This window comes from Puntigrus tetrazona, chromosome 4 (assembly GCF_018831695.1).
Source record: "Puntigrus tetrazona isolate hp1 chromosome 4, ASM1883169v1, whole genome shotgun sequence".
In the NCBI taxonomy this organism is placed as follows: domain Eukaryota; kingdom Metazoa; phylum Chordata; class Actinopteri; order Cypriniformes; family Cyprinidae; genus Puntigrus; species Puntigrus tetrazona.
This window is the reverse complement of record NC_056702.1, coordinates 26,080,772-26,098,998: the sequence shown is the minus strand read 5'-3', so window position 1 is coordinate 26,098,998 and position 18,227 is coordinate 26,080,772. Positions and strand designations below refer to the sequence as shown.

General features: G+C 48.3%; 20 non-coding genes across 20 annotated transcripts; 3 read left to right on the top strand and 17 right to left on the bottom strand.

Moving 5' to 3' along the window:
• Positions 1–385: 385 nt before the first annotated feature.
• On the bottom strand, positions 386–467 carry trnas-uga. The gene has a single exon. It is a non-coding gene; the product is annotated as a tRNA-Ser (tRNA).
• Positions 468–931: 464 nt separating this feature from the next.
• trnak-uuu lies at positions 932–1,004 on the bottom strand. Its single transcript has one exon. It is a non-coding gene; the product is annotated as a tRNA-Lys (tRNA).
• A 741-nt stretch (positions 1,005–1,745) lies between these two features.
• On the top strand, positions 1,746–1,818 carry trnaa-agc. Its single transcript has one exon. It is a non-coding gene; the product is annotated as a tRNA-Ala (tRNA).
• Positions 1,819–2,428: 610 nt separating this feature from the next.
• Positions 2,429–2,510, bottom strand: trnas-uga. The gene has a single exon. It is a non-coding gene; the product is annotated as a tRNA-Ser (tRNA).
• Positions 2,511–2,775: 265 nt separating this feature from the next.
• Positions 2,776–2,857, bottom strand: trnas-aga. Its single transcript has one exon. It is a non-coding gene; the product is annotated as a tRNA-Ser (tRNA).
• Positions 2,858–5,256: 2,399 nt separating this feature from the next.
• trnak-uuu lies at positions 5,257–5,329 on the bottom strand. Its single transcript has one exon. It is a non-coding gene; the product is annotated as a tRNA-Lys (tRNA).
• A 1,770-nt stretch (positions 5,330–7,099) lies between these two features.
• trnas-aga lies at positions 7,100–7,181 on the bottom strand. The gene has a single exon. It is a non-coding gene; the product is annotated as a tRNA-Ser (tRNA).
• Positions 7,182–7,917: 736 nt separating this feature from the next.
• Positions 7,918–7,990, bottom strand: trnak-uuu. Its single transcript has one exon. It is a non-coding gene; the product is annotated as a tRNA-Lys (tRNA).
• A 741-nt stretch (positions 7,991–8,731) lies between these two features.
• On the top strand, positions 8,732–8,804 carry trnaa-agc. Its single transcript has one exon. It is a non-coding gene; the product is annotated as a tRNA-Ala (tRNA).
• Positions 8,805–9,412: 608 nt separating this feature from the next.
• trnas-uga lies at positions 9,413–9,494 on the bottom strand. Its single transcript has one exon. It is a non-coding gene; the product is annotated as a tRNA-Ser (tRNA).
• A 1,077-nt stretch (positions 9,495–10,571) lies between these two features.
• trnak-uuu lies at positions 10,572–10,644 on the bottom strand. Its single transcript has one exon. It is a non-coding gene; the product is annotated as a tRNA-Lys (tRNA).
• Positions 10,645–10,888: 244 nt separating this feature from the next.
• On the bottom strand, positions 10,889–10,960 carry trnah-gug. Its single transcript has one exon. It is a non-coding gene; the product is annotated as a tRNA-His (tRNA).
• A 1,079-nt stretch (positions 10,961–12,039) lies between these two features.
• On the bottom strand, positions 12,040–12,120 carry trnas-aga. Its single transcript has one exon. It is a non-coding gene; the product is annotated as a tRNA-Ser (tRNA).
• A 1,760-nt stretch (positions 12,121–13,880) lies between these two features.
• On the bottom strand, positions 13,881–13,952 carry trnah-gug. The gene has a single exon. It is a non-coding gene; the product is annotated as a tRNA-His (tRNA).
• Positions 13,953–14,387: 435 nt separating this feature from the next.
• On the top strand, positions 14,388–14,460 carry trnaa-agc. The gene has a single exon. It is a non-coding gene; the product is annotated as a tRNA-Ala (tRNA).
• A 612-nt stretch (positions 14,461–15,072) lies between these two features.
• Positions 15,073–15,154, bottom strand: trnas-uga. The gene has a single exon. It is a non-coding gene; the product is annotated as a tRNA-Ser (tRNA).
• Positions 15,155–15,417: 263 nt separating this feature from the next.
• On the bottom strand, positions 15,418–15,497 carry trnas-aga. Its single transcript has one exon. It is a non-coding gene; the product is annotated as a tRNA-Ser (tRNA).
• Positions 15,498–16,225: 728 nt separating this feature from the next.
• trnak-uuu lies at positions 16,226–16,298 on the bottom strand. Its single transcript has one exon. It is a non-coding gene; the product is annotated as a tRNA-Lys (tRNA).
• Positions 16,299–17,718: 1,420 nt separating this feature from the next.
• Positions 17,719–17,800, bottom strand: trnas-uga. Its single transcript has one exon. It is a non-coding gene; the product is annotated as a tRNA-Ser (tRNA).
• A 263-nt stretch (positions 17,801–18,063) lies between these two features.
• trnas-aga lies at positions 18,064–18,145 on the bottom strand. Its single transcript has one exon. It is a non-coding gene; the product is annotated as a tRNA-Ser (tRNA).
• Positions 18,146–18,227: the final 82 nt, after the last annotated feature.

Genomic DNA, 18,227 nt, shown 5'->3' with positions numbered 1-18,227 from the left:
TGGTTCTTATTCTTTGGCATTTAAGAGAGATGTGGGGCTATCCTCACTTTAAAGAGCTATTTAAGTTTTGTAAGTTTTGAGTCTTTTCAAAATGCGCGTTCTTTTCACGTTTCTTTAAGAACAATCTTGAGTAATAAGATGAGAGCATTGTTTAGAAGATGCTGGCCCTGCAGCAGGAGACTGCCATCGATAGGACTGCCTTTCGCCCAAACAGGCACTTGAACCCTGGACCCTCAGATTAAAAGTCTGATGCTCTACCGACTGAGCTACCCGGGCTCAGACCACCAACTTGATACTCGTATCAACAAAGCGCCGTTGTTCAGCCTGCAAAACAGGAATTGTGGAAAGAGAGCAAAGACCGTGGAAGATGCAATTGGTCGCAACTCGTAGTCGGCAGGGTTCGAACCTGCGCGGGGAGACCCCAATGGATTTCAAGTCCATCACCTTAACCTCTCGGCCACGACTACACCGACCTGCTGCCCTCCAGGTCCGTTGACTGCAGGAAGAAAGCAGAATAGACCGCCAGCGAGCTTCAGGCACAATGTCCAGCTGAAGGGTGAGGTGGCAAATAGGAGTCTGAGGGCAAAAGACGGCGAGACCCGGATTGGAAGCGGGGTTGCTGCGGCCACAACGCAGGGTACTGACCACTGAAGATGACGGCGTGCTACAGTCCAAGGGATTCAAAAAAGTCCCGCGACTTGTTTCTTTTGAAAAATGTGCATTCTTCTTAAAAAAAATTTTTAAGAACAATCTTGAGGAATAAGATGAAAGCAATGTTTAGAAGATGCTGGCCCTGCAGCAGGAGGAACAGCGGTACCAACTAGGAGAACTGAGACTCACTCAGTTGACTTCATGAGCACTCTTTCCCAACGAGCTGACTCGGGTGTGCCGAGCTAGGGATATGGAGGCCGCCATCAATAGGATTGCCTCGCGCCCGAACAGGGACTTGAACCCTGGACCCTCAGATTAAAAGTCTGATGCTCTACCGACTGAGCTATCCAGGCTCCGGCTCAATCTGCCGGCTTGTTACTTGTTAGTATATAACGTATCCACAAAGCGCCGAGGTGAAGCCTGCAAAAACGGAATTGCAGAAGAGAGAGCAAAGACCGTGGAAGGTACAATTATCGGCACCAAATACTAAAGTCAAAGGGCAATCGCCATCCGTAGTTGGCAAGGTTCGCACCAGCACCGGATGAGGTGGCAAAAAACATGGGAGAGAAGATCGTTGCCTGTTGGCAAAAGCCTGCCGTGACCGGTTCGAACCGGGGTTGCTGCGGCCACAGCAGAGTACTAACCACTATACGATCACGGCACGCCACTGAGCCTCAGTGGTGAGAAGGGCTGGAAGCATTGGTCCGGGGCAGAGAGGGAGGAGAAAGAAAAAAATAACACAGCCCTTTCTCTTCTGCATGCAGGCGAACACTCTGCCACGACTACGGAGATCAGGCTTCACATTGAGGACAAAGCAGGCTGAAAAGTGGATGGGGGTTTTTCAGTGCTGAGCCTGGAGTCCCACATGACTGCACTTTTGCCGCTTCTCGGCCCAGTTGACCGAAAACTTGATGGTTGCTAGCGATCCTGGGTGGCAAAACAGCTTCGGTAGTAAGCCTCAGTACCCCTTAAACTAAAGCACAATATCTCGGTTAATTCACCAATTTCATTTGCGTCAATTCACAGATTCAAGCCCCTTAAAAATAGACGTCGCTCTGCGAAGGCAATGTTTGGACATGTCTGTAGCCAAGCAAGGGGAATTAGCTCAAATGGTAGAGCGCTCGCTTAGCATGCGAGAGGTAGTGGGATCGATGCCCGCATTCTCCAAGCTTGGGTCCGCTCTTTTAAGCTCACTTCCCTACAGAGACAGCCTGCGCATGACGGCAACCAATCTAAGCACCCCCTGAAAGCGTTTTTTGACTGACTGCTGCCAAAAGATTCTTCAGACAGGGTCTAAAACAGAGTCCAGAGGGCTAACCACTACACCATGTAACCCTAGCTAGGGCCGTTTGGGCTCAGAGACAACCAATTTGAAGTAACCCATTTGCTGAATTAACTGGTTCTTATTCTTTGGCATTTAAGAGAGATGTGGGGCTATCCTCACTTTAAAGAGCTATTTTGTAAGTTTTGAGTCTTTTCAAAAATGCGCGTTCTTTTCACGTTTCTTTAAGAACAATCTTGAGTAATAAGATGAGAGCATTGTTTAGAAGATGCTGGCCCTGCAGCAGGAGGCCGCCATCCATAGGACTGCCTTTCGCCCAAACAGGCACTTGAACCCTGGACCCTCAGATTAAAAATCTGATGCTCTACCAACTGAGCTACCGGGCTCAGACCACCAACTTGATACTCGTATCAACAAAGCGCCGTTGTTCAGCCTGCAAAACAGGAATTGTGGAAGAGAGAGCAAAGACCGTGGAAGATGCAATTGGTCGCAACTCGTAGTCGGCAGGGTTCGAACCTGCGCAGGGAGACCCCAATGGATTTCAAGTCCATAGCCTTAACCTCTCGGCCACGACTACACCGACCTGCTGCCCTCCAGGTCCGTTGACTGCAGGAAGAAAGCAGAATAGACCGCCAGCGAGCTTCAGACACAATGTCCAGCTGAAGGGTGAGGTGGCAAATAGGAGTCTGAGGGCAAAAGACGGCGAGACCCGGATTGGAAGCGGGGTTGCTGCGGCCACAACGCAGGGTACTGACCACTGAAGATGACGGCGTGCTACAGTCCAAGGGATTCAAAAAAGTCCCGCGACTTGTTTATGCAATGCAGCGGGCGGAACGCAAAAGCGTAGTCGGCAGGATTCGAACCTGCGCGGGGAGACCCCAATGGATTTCTAGTCCATCGCCTTAACCACTCGGCCACGACTACTGCAACACTGAGTAGAGAGGGGTCCCACTGGGGGGGGTTTCCATAGCACCGCACGTTTCCAGCCGTGTATAATGCAATCCAAGTGATGTTCCAAGTGCTTGAATCTACAAAGATAAGTCCGAATAAAACACCACAGTCCAGAAATGGTGATCGCCAGCAGATTTGTAAAGTGAAAGGCTGTTTGCTTGCCATGCTGCCTCTTTTATACTGTTTTTCCTGTTTCCTGTCATGTGATCAGTCACATGTACACACGTCCAAATGCGTAAGAGGAAGAAAATGGCCAAGACCACATGGAAACATGGTAAAATTCAAAAATACATCAAATCACACTGAGCAGGTTAAAACATGTAACCCTATGTACTACATGTAGCTGCTGTTCTTACTATGCCAAAATGTGACGACCAATTTGAACTAACCCAGTTACTTAATTAACTGGTTCTTATTATTTGGGATTTAAGACAGGTGTGGGGCTATCCTCACTTGAAAGAGTTATTTGGAAAGCTGTGAGTCTTTTGAAAAATGTGCATTCTTCTTAAAAAAAATTTTTAAGAACAATCTTGAGGAATAAGATGAAAGCAATGTTTAGAAGATGCTGGCCCTGCAGCAGGAGGAACAGCGGTACCAACTAGGAGAACTGAGACTCACTCAGTTGACTTCATGAGCACTCTTTCCCAACGAGCTGACTCGGGTGTGCCGAGCTAGGGATATGGAGGCCGCCATCAATAGGATTGCCTCACGCCCGAACAGGGACTTGAACCCTGGACCCTCAGATTAAAAGTCTGATGCACTACCGACTGAGCTATCCAGGCTCCGACTCAATCTGCCGGCTTGTTACTTGTTAGAATATAACATATCCACAAAGCGCCGAGGTGAAGCCTGCAAAAACGGAATTGCGGAAGAGAGAGCAAAGACCGTGGAAGGTACAATTATCGGCACCAAATACTAAAGTCAAAGGGCAATCGCCATACGTAGTTGGCAAGGTTCGCACCAGCACCGGATGAGGTGGCAAAAATACATGGGAGAGAAGATCGTTGCCTGTTGGCAAAAGCCTGCCGTGACCAGTTCGAACCGGGGTTGCTGCGGCCACAACGCAGAGTACTAACCACTATCGATCACGGCACGCCACTGAGCCTCAGTGGTGAGAAGGGCTGGAAGCATTGGTCCGGGGCAGAGAGGGAGGAGAAAGAAAAAAAAATAACACAGCCCTTTCTCTTCTGCATGCAGGCGAACACTCTGCCACGACTACGGAGATCAGGCTTCACATTGAGGACAAAGCAGGCTGAAAAGTGGATGGGGCATGGCGGCAACCAATCTAAGCACCCCCTGAAAGCGTTTTTTGACTGACTGCTGCCAAAAGATTCTTCAGACAGGGTCTAAAACAGAGTCCAGAGGGCTAACCACTACACCATGTAACCCTAGCTAGGGCCGTTTCGGCTCAGAGACAACCAATTTGAAGTAACCCATTTGCTGAATTAACTGGTTCTTATTCATTGGCATTTAAGAGAGATGTGGGGCTATCCTCACTTTAAAGAGCTATTTTGTAAGTTTTGAGTCTTTTCAAAAATGTGCGTTCTTTTCACGTTTCTTTAAGAACAATCTTGAGTAATAAGATGAGAGCATTGTTTAGAAGATGCTGGCCCTGCAGCAGGAGGCCGCCATTGATAAGACTGCCTTTCGCCCAAACAGGCACTTGAACCCTGGACCCTCAGTTTAAAAGTCTGATGCTCTACCGACTGAGCTACCCGGGCTCAGACCACCAACTTGATACTCGTATCAACAAAGCGCCGTTGTTCAACCTGCAAAACAGGAATTGTGGAAAGAGAGCAAAGACCGTGGAAGATGCAATTGGTCGCAACTCGTAGTCGGCAGGGTTGAAGCTGCGCGGGAGACACCAATGGATTTCAAGTCCATCGCCTTAACCTCTCGGCCACACTACACCGACCTGCTGCCCTCCAGGTCCGTTGACTGCAGGAAGAAAGCAGAATAGACCGCCAACGAGCTTCAGGCACAATGTCCAGCTGAAGGGTGAGGTGGCAAATAGGAGTCTGAGGGCAAAAGACGGCGAGACCCGGATTGGAAGCGGGGTTGCTGCGGCCACAACGCAGGGTACTGACCACTGAAGATGACGGCGTGCTACAGTCAAAGGGATTCAAAAAGTCCCGCGACTTGTTTCTTTTGAAAAATGTGCATTCTTCTTAAAAAATTTTTTTAAGAACAATCTTGAGGAATAAGATGAAAGCAATGTTTAGAAGATGCTTGCCCTGCAGCAGGAGGAACAGCGGTACCAACTAGGAGAACTGAGACTCACTCATTTGACTTCATGAGCACTCTTTCCCAACGAGCTGACTCGGGTGTGCCGAGCTAGGGATATGGAGGCCGCCATCAATAGGATTGCCTCGCGCCCGAACAGGGACTTGAACCCTGGACCCTCAGATTAAAAGTCTGATGCTCTACCGACTGAGCTATCCAGGCTCCGGCTAAATCTGCCGGCTTGTTACTTGATAGTATATAACGTATCCACAAAGCGCCGAGGTGAAGCCTGCAAAAACGGAATTGCGGAAGAGAGAGCAAAGACCGTGGAAGGTACAATTATCGGCACCAAATACTAAAGTCAAAGGGCAATCGCCATCCGTAGTTGGCAAGGTTCGCACCAGCACCGGATGAGGTGGCAAAAAAACATGGGAGAGAAGATCGTTGACTGTTGGCAAAAGCCTGCCGTGACCCAGATTCGAACCGGGGTTGCTGCGGCCACAACGCAGAGTACTAACCACTATACGATCACGGCACGCCACTGAGCCTCAGCGGTGAGAAGGGCTGGAAGCATTGGTCCGGGGCAGAGAGGAGGAGAAAAAAAAAAATAACACAGCCCTTTCTCTTCTGCATGCAGGCGAACACTCTGCCACGACTACGGAGATCAGGCTTCACATTGAGGACAAAGCAGGCTGAAAAGTGGATGGGGGTTTTTCAGTGCTGAGCCTGGAGTCCCACATGACTGCACTTTTGCCGCTTCTCGGCCCAGTTGACCGAAAACTTGATGGTTGCTAGCGATCCTGGGTGGCAAAACAGCCGGTAGTAAGCCTCAGTACCCCTTAAACTAAAGCACAATATCTCGGTTAATTCACCAACTTCATTTGTGTCAATTCACAGATTCAAGCCCCTTAAAAATAGACGTCGCTCTGCAAAGGCAATGTTTGGACATGTCTGTAGCCAAGCAAGAGGAAGTAGCTCAAATGGTAGAGCGCCGCTTAGCATGCGAGAGGTAGTGGGATCGATGCCCGCATTCTCCAAGCTTGGGTCCGCTCTTTTAAGCTCACTTCCCTACAGAGACAGCCTGCGCATGACGGCAACCAATCTAAGCACCCCCTGAAAGCGTTTTTTGACTGACTGCTGCCAAAAGATTCTTCAGACAGGGTCTAAAACAGAGTCCAGAGGGCTAACCACTACACCATGTAACCCTAGCTAGGGCCGTTTGGGCTCAGAGACAACCAATTTGAAGTAACCCATTTGCTGAATTAACTGGTTCTTATTCTTTGGCATTTAAGAGAGATGGGGCTATCCTCACTTTAAAGAGCTATTTTGTAAGTTTTGAGTCTTTTCAAAATGCGCGTTCTTTTCACGTTTCTTTAAGAACAATCTTGAGTAATAAGATGAGAGCATTGTTTAGAAGATGCTGGCTCTGCAGCAGGAGGCCGCCATCCATAGGACTGCCTTTCGCCCAAACAGGTACTTGAACCCTGGACCCTCAGATTAAAAATCTGATGCTCTACCGACTGAGCTACCCGGGCTCAGACCACCAACTTGATACTCGTATCAACAAAGCGCCGTTGTTCAGCCTGCAAAACAGGAATTGTGGAAGAGAGAGCAAAGACCGTGGAAGATGCAATTGGTCGCAACTCGTAGTCGGCAGGGTTCGAACCTGCGCAGGGAGAGACCCAATGGATTTCAAGTCCATCGCCTTAACCTCTCGGCCACGACTACACCGACCTGCTGCCCTCCAGGTCCGTTGACTGCAGGAAGAAAGCAGAATAGACCGCCAGCGAGCTTCAGACACAATGTCCAGCTGAAGGGTGAGGTGGCAAATAGGAGTCTGAGGGCAAAAGACGGCGAGACCCGGATTGGAAGCGGGGTTGCTGCGGCCACAACGCAGGGTACTGACCACTGAAGATGACGGCGTGCTACAGTCCAAGGGATTCAAAAAAGTCCCGCGACTTGTTTATGCAATGCAGCGGGCGGAACGCAAAGCGTGGTCGGCAGGATTCGAACCTGCGCGGGGAGACCCCAATGGATTTCTAGTCCATCGCCTTAACCACTCGGCCACGACTACTGCAACACCGAGTAGAGAGGGGTCCCACTGGGGGGGGTTTCCATAGCACCGCACGTTTCCAGCCGTGTATAATGCAATCCAAGTGATGTTCCAAGTGCTTGAATCTACAAAGATAAGTCCGAATAAAACACCACAGTCCAGAAATGGTGATCGCCAGCAGATTTGTAAAGTGAAAGGCTGTTTGCTTGCCATGCTGCCTCTTTTATACTGTTTTTTCCTGTTTCCTGTCATGTGATCAGTCACATGTACACACGTCCAAATGCGTAAGAGGAAGAAAATGGCCAAGACCACATGGAAACATGGTAAAATTCAAAAATACATCAAATCACACTGAGCAGGTTAAAACATGTAACCCTATGTACTACATGTAGCTGCTGTTCTTACTATGCCAAAATGTGACGACCAATTTGAACTAACCCAGTTACTTAATTAACTGGTTCTTATTATTTGGGATTTAAGACAGGTGTGGGGCTATCCTCACTTGAAAGAGTTATTTGGAAAGCTGTGAGTCTTTTGAAAAATGTGCATTCTTCTTAAAAATTTTTTTTAAGAACAATCTTGAGAATAAGATGAAAGCAATGTTTAGAAGATGCTGGCCCTGCAGCAGGAGGAACAGCGGTACCAACTAGGAGAACTGAGACTCACTCAGTTGACTTCATGAGCACTCTTTCCCAACGAGCTGACTCGGGTGTGCCGAGCTAGGGATATGGAGGCCGCCATCAATAGGATTGCCTCGCGCCCGAACAGGGACTTGAACCCTGGACCCTCAGATTAAAAGTCTGATGCTCTACCGACTGAGCTATCCAGGCTCCGACTCAATCTGCCGGCTTGTTACTTGTTAGAATATAACGTATCCACAAAGCGCCGAGGTGAAGCCTGCAAAAACGGAATTGCGGAAGAGAGAGCAAAGACCGTGGAAGGTACAATTATCGGCACCAAATACTAAAGTCAAAGGGCAATCGCCATCCGTAGTTGGCAAGGTTCGCACCAGCACCGGATGAGGTGGCAAAAAACATGGAGAGAAGATCGTTGCCTGTTGGCAAAAGCCTGCCGTGACCCGATGAACCGGATTCGCTGCGGCCACAAGCGCAGAGTACTAACCACTATACGATCACGGCACGCCACTGAGCCTCTGTGGTGAGAAGGGCTGGAAGCATTGGTCCGGGGCAGAGAGGGAGGAGAAAGAAAAAAAAAAACACAGCCCTTTCTCTTCTGCATGCAGGCGAACACTCTGCCACGACTACGGAGATCAGGCTTCACATTGAGGACAAAGCAGGCTGAAAAGTGGATGGGGTTTTTCAGTGCTGAGCCTGGAGTCCCACATGACTGCACTTTTGCGCTTCTCGGCCCAGTTGACCGAAAACTTGATGGTTGCTAGCGATCCTGGGTGGCAAAACAGCTTCGGTAGTAAGCCTCAGTACCCCTTAAACTAAAGCACATTATCTCGGTTAAATCACCAACTTCATTTGCTTCAATTCACAGATTCAAGCCCCTTAAAAATAGACGTCGCTCTGCGAAGGCAATGTTTGGACATGTCTGTAGCTAAGCAAGGGGAATTAGCTCAAATGGTAGAGCGCTCGCTTAGCATGCGAGAGGTAGTGGGATCGATGCCCGCATTCTCCAAGCTTGGGTCCGCTCTTTTAAGCTCACTTCCCTACAGAGACAGCCTGCGCATGGCGGCAACCAATCTAAGCACCCCTGAAAGCGTTTTTGACTGACTGCTGCCAAAAGATTCTTCAGACAGGGTCTAAAACAGAGTCCAGAGGGCTAACCACTACACCATGTAACCCTAGCTAGGGCCGTTTGGGCTCAGAGACAACCAATTTGAAGTAACCCATTTGCTGAATTAACTGGTTCTTATTCTTTGGCATTTAAGAGAGATGTGGGGCTATCCTCACTTTAAAGAGCTATTTTGTAAGTTTTGAGTCTTTTCAAAAATGCGCGTTCTTTTCACGTTTCTTTAAGAACAATCTTGAGTAATAAGATGAGAGCATTGTTTAGAAGATGCTGGCCCTGCAGCAGGAGGCCGCCATCGATAGGACTGCCTTTCGCCCAAACAGGCACTTGAACCCTGGACCCTCAGATTAAAATTCTGATGCTCTACCGACTGAGCTACCCGGGCTCAGACCACCAACTTGATACTCGTATCAACAAAGCGCCGTTGTGCAGCCTGCAAAACAGGAAGTGTGAAGAGAGAGCAAAGACCGTGGAAGATGCAATTGGTCGCAACTCGTAGTCGGCAGGGTTCGAACCTGCGCGGGGAGACCCCAATGGATTTCAAGTCCATCGCCTTAACCTCTCGGCCACGACTACACCGACCTGCTGCCCTCCAGGTCCGTTGACTGCAGGAAGAAAGCAGAATAGACCGCCAGCGAGCTTCAGACACAATGTCCAGCTGAAGGGTGAGGTGGCAAATAGGAGTCTGAGGGCAAAAGACGGCGAGACCGGATTGGAAGCGGGGTTGCTGCGGCCACAACGCAGGGTACTGACCACTGAAGATGACGGCGTGCTACAGTCCAAGGGATTCAAAAAAGTCCCGCGACTTGTTTATGCAATGCAGCGGGCGGAACGCAAAAGCGTAGTCGGCAGGATTCGAACTTGCGCGGGGAGCCCCCAATGGATTTCTAGTCCATCGCCTTAAACCACTCGCCACGACTACTGCAACACCGAGTAGAGAGGGGTCCCACTGGGGTTTCCATAGCACCGCACGTTTCCAGCCGTGTATAATGCAATCCAAGTGATGTTCCAAGTGCTTGAATCTACAAAGATAAGTCCGAATAAAACACCACAGTCCAGAAATGGTGATCGCCAGCAGATTTGTAAAGTGAAAGGCTGTTTGCTTGCCATGCTGCCTCTTTTATACCGTTTTTTCCTGTTTCCTGTCATGTGATCAGTCACATGTACACACGTCCAAATGCGTAAGAGGAAGAAAATGGCCAAGACCACATGGAAACCTGGTAAAATTCAAAAATACATCAAATCACACTGAGCAGGTTAAAACATGTAACCCTATGTACTACATGTAGCTGCTGTTTTTACTATGCCAAAATGTGACGACCAATTTGAACTAACCCAGTTACTTAATTAACTGGTTCTTATTATTTGGGATTTAAGACAGGTGTGGGGCTATCCTCACTTGAAAGAGTTATTTGGAAAGCTGTGAGTCTTTTGAAAAATGTGCATTCTTCTTAAAAATTTTTTTAAGAACAATCTTGAGAATAAGATGAAAGCAATGTTTAGAAGATGCTGGCCCTGCAGCAGGAGGAACAGCGGTACCAACTAGGAGAACTGAGACTCACTCAGTTGACTTCATGAGCACTCTTTCCCAACGAGCTGACTCGGGTGTGCCGAGCTAGGGATATGGAGGCCGCCATCAATAGGATTGCCTCACGCCCGAACAGGGACTTGAACCCTGGACCCTCAGATTAAAAGTCTGATGCTCTACCGACTGAGCTATCCAGGCTCCGGCTCAATCTGCCGGCTTGTTACTTGTTAGTATATAACGTATCCACAAGCGCGAGGTGAAGCCTGCAAAAACGGAATTGCGGGAGAGAGAGCAAAAAAAAGACCGTGGCAGGTACAATTATCGGCACCAAATACTAAAGTCAAAGGGCAATCGCCATCCGTAGTTGGCAAGGTTCGCACCAGCACCGGATGAGGTGGCAAAAATACATGGGAGAGAAGATCGTTGCCTGTTGGCAAAAGCCTGCCGTGACCCGGATTCGAACCGGGGTTGCTGCGGCCACAACGCAGAGTACTAACCACTATACGATCACGGCACGCCACTGAGCCTCAGTGGTGAGAAGGGCTGGAAGCATTGGTCCGGGGCAGAGAGGGAGGAGAAAGAAAAAAATAACACAGCCCTTTCTCTTCTGCATGCAGGCGAACACTCTGCCACGACTACGGATATCAGGCTTCACATTGAGGACAAAGCAGGCTGAAAAGTGGATGGGGCATGGCGGCAACCAATCTAAGCACCCCCTGAAAGCGTTTTTTGACTGACTGCTGCCAAAAGATTCTTCATACAGGGTCTAAAACAGAGTCCAGAGGGCTAACCACTACACCATGTAACCCTAGCTAGGGATCCTGGCTCAGAGACAACCAATTTGAAGTAACCCATTTGCTGAATTAACTGGTTCTTATTCATTGGCATTTAGAGAGATGTGGGGCTATCCTCACTTTAAAGAGCTATTTTGTAAGTTTTGAGTCTTTTCAAAAATGCGCGTTCTTTTCACGTTTCTTTAAGAACAATCTTGAGTAATAAGATGAGAGCTCAAATTTAGAAGATGCTGGCACTGCAGCAGGAGGCCGCCATCGATACGACTGCTTTTCGCCCAAACAGGCACTTGAACCCTGGACCCTCAGATTAAAAGTCTGATGCTCTACCGACTGAGCTACCCGGGCTCAGACCACCAACTTGATACTCGTATCAACAAAGCGCCGTTGTGCAGCCTGCAAAACAGGAATTGTGGAAGAGAGAGCAAAGACTGTGGAAGATGCAATTGGTCGCAACTCTTAGTCGGCAGGGTTCGAACCCTAGCGGGAGACCCCAATGGATTTCAAGTCCATCGCATTAACCTCTCGGCCACGACTACACTGACCTGCTGCCCTCCAGGTCCGTTGACTGCAGGAAGAAAGCAGAATAGACCGCCAGCGAGCTTCAGACACAATGTCCAGCTGAAGGGTGAGGTGGCAAATAGGAGTCTGAGGGCAAAAGACGGCGAGACCCGGATTGGAAGCGGGGTTGCTGCGGAGTACAACGCAGAGTACTGACCACTGAAGATGACGGGTGCTACAGTCCAAGGGATTCAAAAAGTCCAGCGACTTGTTTATGCAATGCAGCGGGCGGAACGCAAAGCGTAGTCGGCAGGATTCGAACCTGCGCGGGAGACCCCAATGGATTTCTAGTCCATCGCCTTAACCACTCGGCCACGACTACTGCAACACCGAGTAGAGAGGGGTCCCACTGGGGGGGGTTTCCATAGCACCGCACGTTTCCAGCCGTGTATAATGCAATCCAAGTGATGTTCCAAGTGCTTGAATCTACAAAGATAAGTCCGAATAAAACACCACAGTCCAGAAATGGTGATCGCCAGCAGATTTGTAAAGTGAAAGGCTGTTTGCTTGCCATGCTGCCTCTTTTATACCGTTTTTTCCTGTTTCCTGTCATGTGATCAGTCACATGTACACACGACCAAATGCGTAAGAGGAAGAAAATGGCCAAGACCACATGGAAACCTGGTAAAATTCAAAAATACATCAAATCACACTGAGCAGGTTAAAACATGTAACCCTATGTACTACATGTAGCTGCTGTTCTTACTATGCCAAAATGTGACGACCAATTTGAACTAACCCAGTTACTTAATTAACTGGTAAAAAGCATTGTTAATTCAGTTCAAAACTGTGGTTAAACGTATGTTTCTTCATAGTAACTACACTTTTTTGTAATGTGCATTCTTGTAACTGCACGTTTATATATCTATGGTTAATTGATGTATTACTTTCCTTTGTCATTTAAAATGATTATGTTTAGCACTTGCATATGTGTTTATACAAATAGTAATCAATCTGCAAACACAAAACAGGATTACTACATTCACACTATAGCAAAACAACAAACTTTGATGTAAAATGATTGTTTTTTACCCAAAATAAACTTTTAAAAATCTTGTGAAACTATGCTAACAAAACACTTTTACTACACTTCCACTATAGTAAATATTGCACATGGTAAATGTTTACAAGCGCCACGTTGTTTTTTTTCATTCAGATTTTTATGTATAGCAAAACTTTGTTTATACAGTTGCAAACTGACTAAATGGAATGTAATAACTAAGATTAAAGGCAAACAACGCGACGACAAAACACGCCATGGTTAATACACCACACGTCACTCAAGTCAAATCATTTTGAATTTCCCGGGAATTTAATGACAGTTGTAACGCTTTTTCCCGAGATATAAAACGACTAAATGGAATGTAATAAATAAGATTAAAGGCAAATTGTAATTATAGAGAAGATGTTCAAAAGTCGTATCTCAAGTCATAGTTTTTAAACGCAAAACATGAGTCTTTTGAAAAACGTAATGAATTATCAGCTCAAAAAACATAGCAAACGGAGAGAAAAAACATTTAATACTTACTAAGATGAATTATGCAATCTTCTGTCGATATTGAAATCTGTCAATTTTCCTCAGGAGGAGTAAAGTCTGCGGTACACAATGGATAGCGAGAACGGATTGGCTCACTCAACAATGGACAGCATGAGCACTGATTGGCTCCCCAACAATGGACAGCTCGCGCTCTGATTGGCTCCCCAACAATGGACATATCGCGCTCTGATTGGCCGCCATCCATTAGGATTGCCTGGCGCCGTCCATTGTCAAAATGGAAACCCTGAGCTCGGCGATTGGAGATTAAAACACAGACGATCCTGCTCCAGGTAGCGCCATCCAGGCTCCGGCTCAATCTGCCGGCTTGTTACTTGTTAGTATATAACGTATCCACAAAGCGCCGAGGTGAAGCCTGCAAAAACGGAATTGCGGAAGAGAGAGCAAAGACCGTGGAAGGTACAATTATCGGCACCAAATACTAAAGTCAAAGGGCAATCGCCATCCGTAGTTGGCAAGGTTCGCACCAGCACCGGATGAGGTGGCAAAAAACATGGAGAGAAGATTGTTGCCTGTTGGCAAAAGCCTGCCGTGACCCGGATTCGAACCGGGGTTGCTGCGGCCACAACGCAGAGTACTAACCACTATACGATCACGGCACGCCACTGAGCCTCAGTGGTGAGAAGGGCTGGAAGCATTGGTCCGGGGCAGAGAGGGAGGAGAAAGAAAAAAAAATAACACAGCCCTTTCTCTTCTGCATGCAGGCGAACACTCTGCCACGACTACGGAGATCAGGCTTCACATTGAGGACAAAGCAGGCTGAAAAGTGGATGGGGGTTTTTCAGTGCTGAGCCTGGAGTCCCACATGACTGCACTTTTGCCGCTTCTCGGCCCAGTTGACCGAAAACTTGATGGTTGCTAGCGATCCTGGGTGGCAAAACAGCTTCGGTAGTAAGCCTCAGTACCCCTTAAACTAAAGCACAATATCTCGGTTAATTCACCAACTTCATTTGCTTCAATTCACAGATTCAAGCCCCTTAAAAATAGACGTCGCTCTGCGAAGGCAATGTTTGGACATGTCTGTAGCCAAGCAAGGGGAATTAGCTCAAATGGTAGAGCGCTCGCTTAGCATGCGAGAGGTAGTGGGATCGATGCCCGCATTCTCCAAGCTTGGGTCCGCTCTTTTAAGCTCACTTCCCTACAGAGACAGCCTGCGCATGACGGCAACCAATCTAAGCACCCCCTGAAAGCGTTTTTTTGACTGACTGCTGCCAAAAGATTCTTCAGACAGGGTCTAAAACAGAGTCCAGAGGGCTAACCACTACACCATGTAACCCTAGCTAGGGCCGTTTGGGCTCAGAGACAACCAATTTGAAGTAACCCATTTGCTGAATTAACTGGTTCTTATTCTTTGGCATTTAAGAGAGATGTGGGGCTATCCTCACTTTAAAGAGCTATTTTGTAAGTTTTGAGTCTTTTCAAAAATGCACGTTCTTTTCACGTTTCTTTAAGAACAATCTTGAGTAATAAGATGAGAGCATTGTTTAGAAGATGCTGGCCCTGCAGCAGGAGGCCGCCATCGATAGGACTGCCTTTCGCCCAAACAGGCACTTGAACCCTGGACCCTCAGATTAAAAGTCTGATGCTCTACCGACTGAGCTAGCCGGGCTCAGACCACCAACTTGATACTCGTATCAACAAAGCGCCGTTGTGCAGCCTGCAAAACAGGAATTGTGGAAGAGAGAGCAAAGACCGTGGAAGATGCAATTGGTCGCAACTCGTAGTCGGCAGGGTTCGAACCTGCGCGGGGAGACCCCAATGGATTTCAAGTCCATCGCCTTAACCTCTCGGCCACGACTACACCGACCTGCTGCCCTCCAGGTCCGTTGACTGCAGGAAGAAAGCAGAATAGACCGCCAGCGAGCTTCAGACACAATGTCCAGCTGAAGGGTGAGGTGGCAAATAGGAGTCTGAGGGCAAAAGACGGCGAGACCCGGATTGGAGCGGGGTTGCTGCGGCCACAACGCAGGGTACTGACCACTGAAGATGACGGCGTGCTACAGTCCAAGGGATCAAAAAAAGTCCCGCGACTTGTTTATGCAATGCAGCGGGCGGAACGCAAAGCGTAGTCGGCAGGATTCGAACTTGCGCGGGAGCCCCAATGGATTTCTAGTCCATCGCCTTAACCACTCGGCCACGACTACTGCAACACCGAGTAGAGAGGGGTCCCACTGGGGTTTCATAGCACCGCACGTTTCCAGCCGTGTATAATGCAATCCAAGTGATGTTCCAAGTGCTTGAATCTACAAAGATAAGTCCGAATAAAACACCACAGTCCAGAAATGGTGATCGCCAGCAGATTTGTAAAGTGAAAGGCTGTTTGCTTGCCATGCTGCCTCTTTTATACCGTTTTTCCTGTTTCCTGTCATGTGATCAGTCACATGTACACACGTCCAAATGCGTAAGAGGAAGAAAATGGCCAAGACCACATGGAAACCTGGTAAAATTCAAAAATACATCAAATCACACTGAGCAGGTTAAAACATGTAACCCTATGTACTACATGTAGCTGCTGTTCTTACTATGCCAAAATGTGACGACCAATTTGAACTAACCCAGTTACTTAATTAACTGGTTCTTATTATTTGGGATTTAAGACAGGTGTGGGGCTATCCTCACTTGAAAGAGTTATTTGGAAAGCTGTGAGTCTTTTGAAAAATGTGCATTCTTCTTAAAAATTTTTTTAAGAACAATCTTGAGAATAAGATGAAAGCAATGTTTAGAAGATGCTGGCCCTGCAGCAGGAGGAACAGCGGTACCAACTAGGAGAACTGAGACTCACTCAGTTGACTTCATGAGCACTCTTTCCCAACGAGCTGACTCGGGTGTGCGAGCTAGGGATATGGAGGCCGCCATCAATAGGATTGCCTCGCGCCCGAACAGGGACTTGAACCCTGGACCCTCAGATTAAAAGTCTGATGCTCTACCGACTGAGCTATCCAGGCTCCGGCTCAATCTGCCGGCTTGTTACTTGTTAGTATATAACGTATCCACAAAGCGCCGAGGTGAAGCCTGCAAAAGCGGAATTGCGGAAGAGAGAGCAAAGACCGTGGAAGGTACAATTATCGGCACCAAATACTAAAGTCAAGGGCAATCGCCATCCGTAGTTGGCAAGGTTCGCACCAGCACCGGATGAGGTGGCAAAAAACATGGGAGAGAAGATCGTTGCCTGTTGGCAAAAGCCTGCCGTGACCGGATTCGAACCGGGGTTGCTGCGGCCACAGCGCAGAGTACTAACCACTATACGATCACGGCACGCCACTGAGCCTCAGTGGTGAGAAGGGCTGGAAGCATTGGTCCGGGGCAGAGAGGAGGAGAAAGAAAAAAATAACACAGCCCTTTCTCTTCTGCATGCAGGCGAACACTCTGCCACGACTCACGGAGATCAGGCTTCACATTGAGGACAAAGCAGGCTGAAAAGTGGATGGGGTTTTTCAGTGCTGAGCCTGGAGTCCCACATGACTGCACTTTTGCGCTTCTCGGCCCAGTTGACCGAAAACTTGATGGTTGCTAGCGATCCTGGGTGGCAAAACAGCTTCGGTAGTAAGCCTCAGTACCCCTTAAACTAAAGCACAATATCTCGGTTAATTCACCAACTTCATTTGCTTCAATTCACAGATTCAAGCCCCCTTAAAAATAGGCGTCGCTCTGCGAAGGCAATGTTTGGACATGTCTGTAGCCAAGCAAGGGAATTAGCTCAAATGGTAGGCGCTCGCTTAGCATGCGAGAGGTAGTGGGATCGATGCCCGCATTCTCCAAGCTTGGGTCCGCTCTTTTAAGCTCACTTCCCTACAGAGACAGCCTGCGCATGACGGCAACCAATCTAAGCACCCCTGAAAGCGTTTTTGACTGACTGCTGCCAAAAGATTCTTCAGACAGGGTCTAAAACAGAGTCAGAGGGCTAACCACTACACCATGTAACCCTAGCTAGGGCCGTTTGGGCTCAGAGACAACCAATTTGAAGTAACCCATTTGCTGAATTAACTGGTTCTTATTCTTTGGCATTTAAGAGAGATGTGGGGCTATCCTCACTTTAAAGAGCTATTTTGTAAGTTTTGAGTCTTTTCAAAAATGCGCGTTCTTTTCACGTTTCTTTAAGAACAATCTTGAGTAATAAGATGAGAGCATTGTTTAGAAGATGCTGGCCCTGCAGCAGGAGGCCGCCATCGATAGGACTGCCTTTCGCCCAAACAGGCACTTGAACCCTGGACCCTCAGATTAAAATTCTGATGCTCTACCGACTGAGCTACCCGGGCTCAGACCACCAACTTGATACTCGTATCAACAAAGCGCCGTTGTGCAGCCTGCAAAACAGGAATGTGTGGAAGAGAGCAAAGACCGTGGAAGATGCAATTGGTCGCAACTCGTAGTCGGCAGGGTTCGAACCTGCGCGGGGAGACCCCAATGGATTTCAAGTCCATCGCCTTAACCTCTCGGCCACGACTACACCGACCTGCTGCCCTCCAGGTCCGTTGACTGCAGGAAGAAAGCAGAATAGACCGCCAGCGAGCTTCAGACACAATGTCCAGCTGAAGGGTGAGGTGGCAAATAGGAGTCTGAGGGCAAAAGACGGCGAGACCCGGATTGGAAGCGGGGTTGCTGCGGCCACAACGCAGGGTACTGACCACTGAAGATGACGGCGTGCTACAGTCCAAGGGATTCAAAAAAGTCCCGCGACTTGTTTATGCAATGCAGGGGGGAACGCAAAAGCGTAGTCGGCAGGATTCGAACCTGCGCGGGGAGACCCCAATGGATTTCTAGTCCATCGCCTTAACCACTCGGCCACGACTACTGCAACACCGAGTAGAGAGGGGTCCCACTGGGGGGGGTTTCCATAGCACCGCACGTTTCCAGCCGTGTATAATGCAATCCAA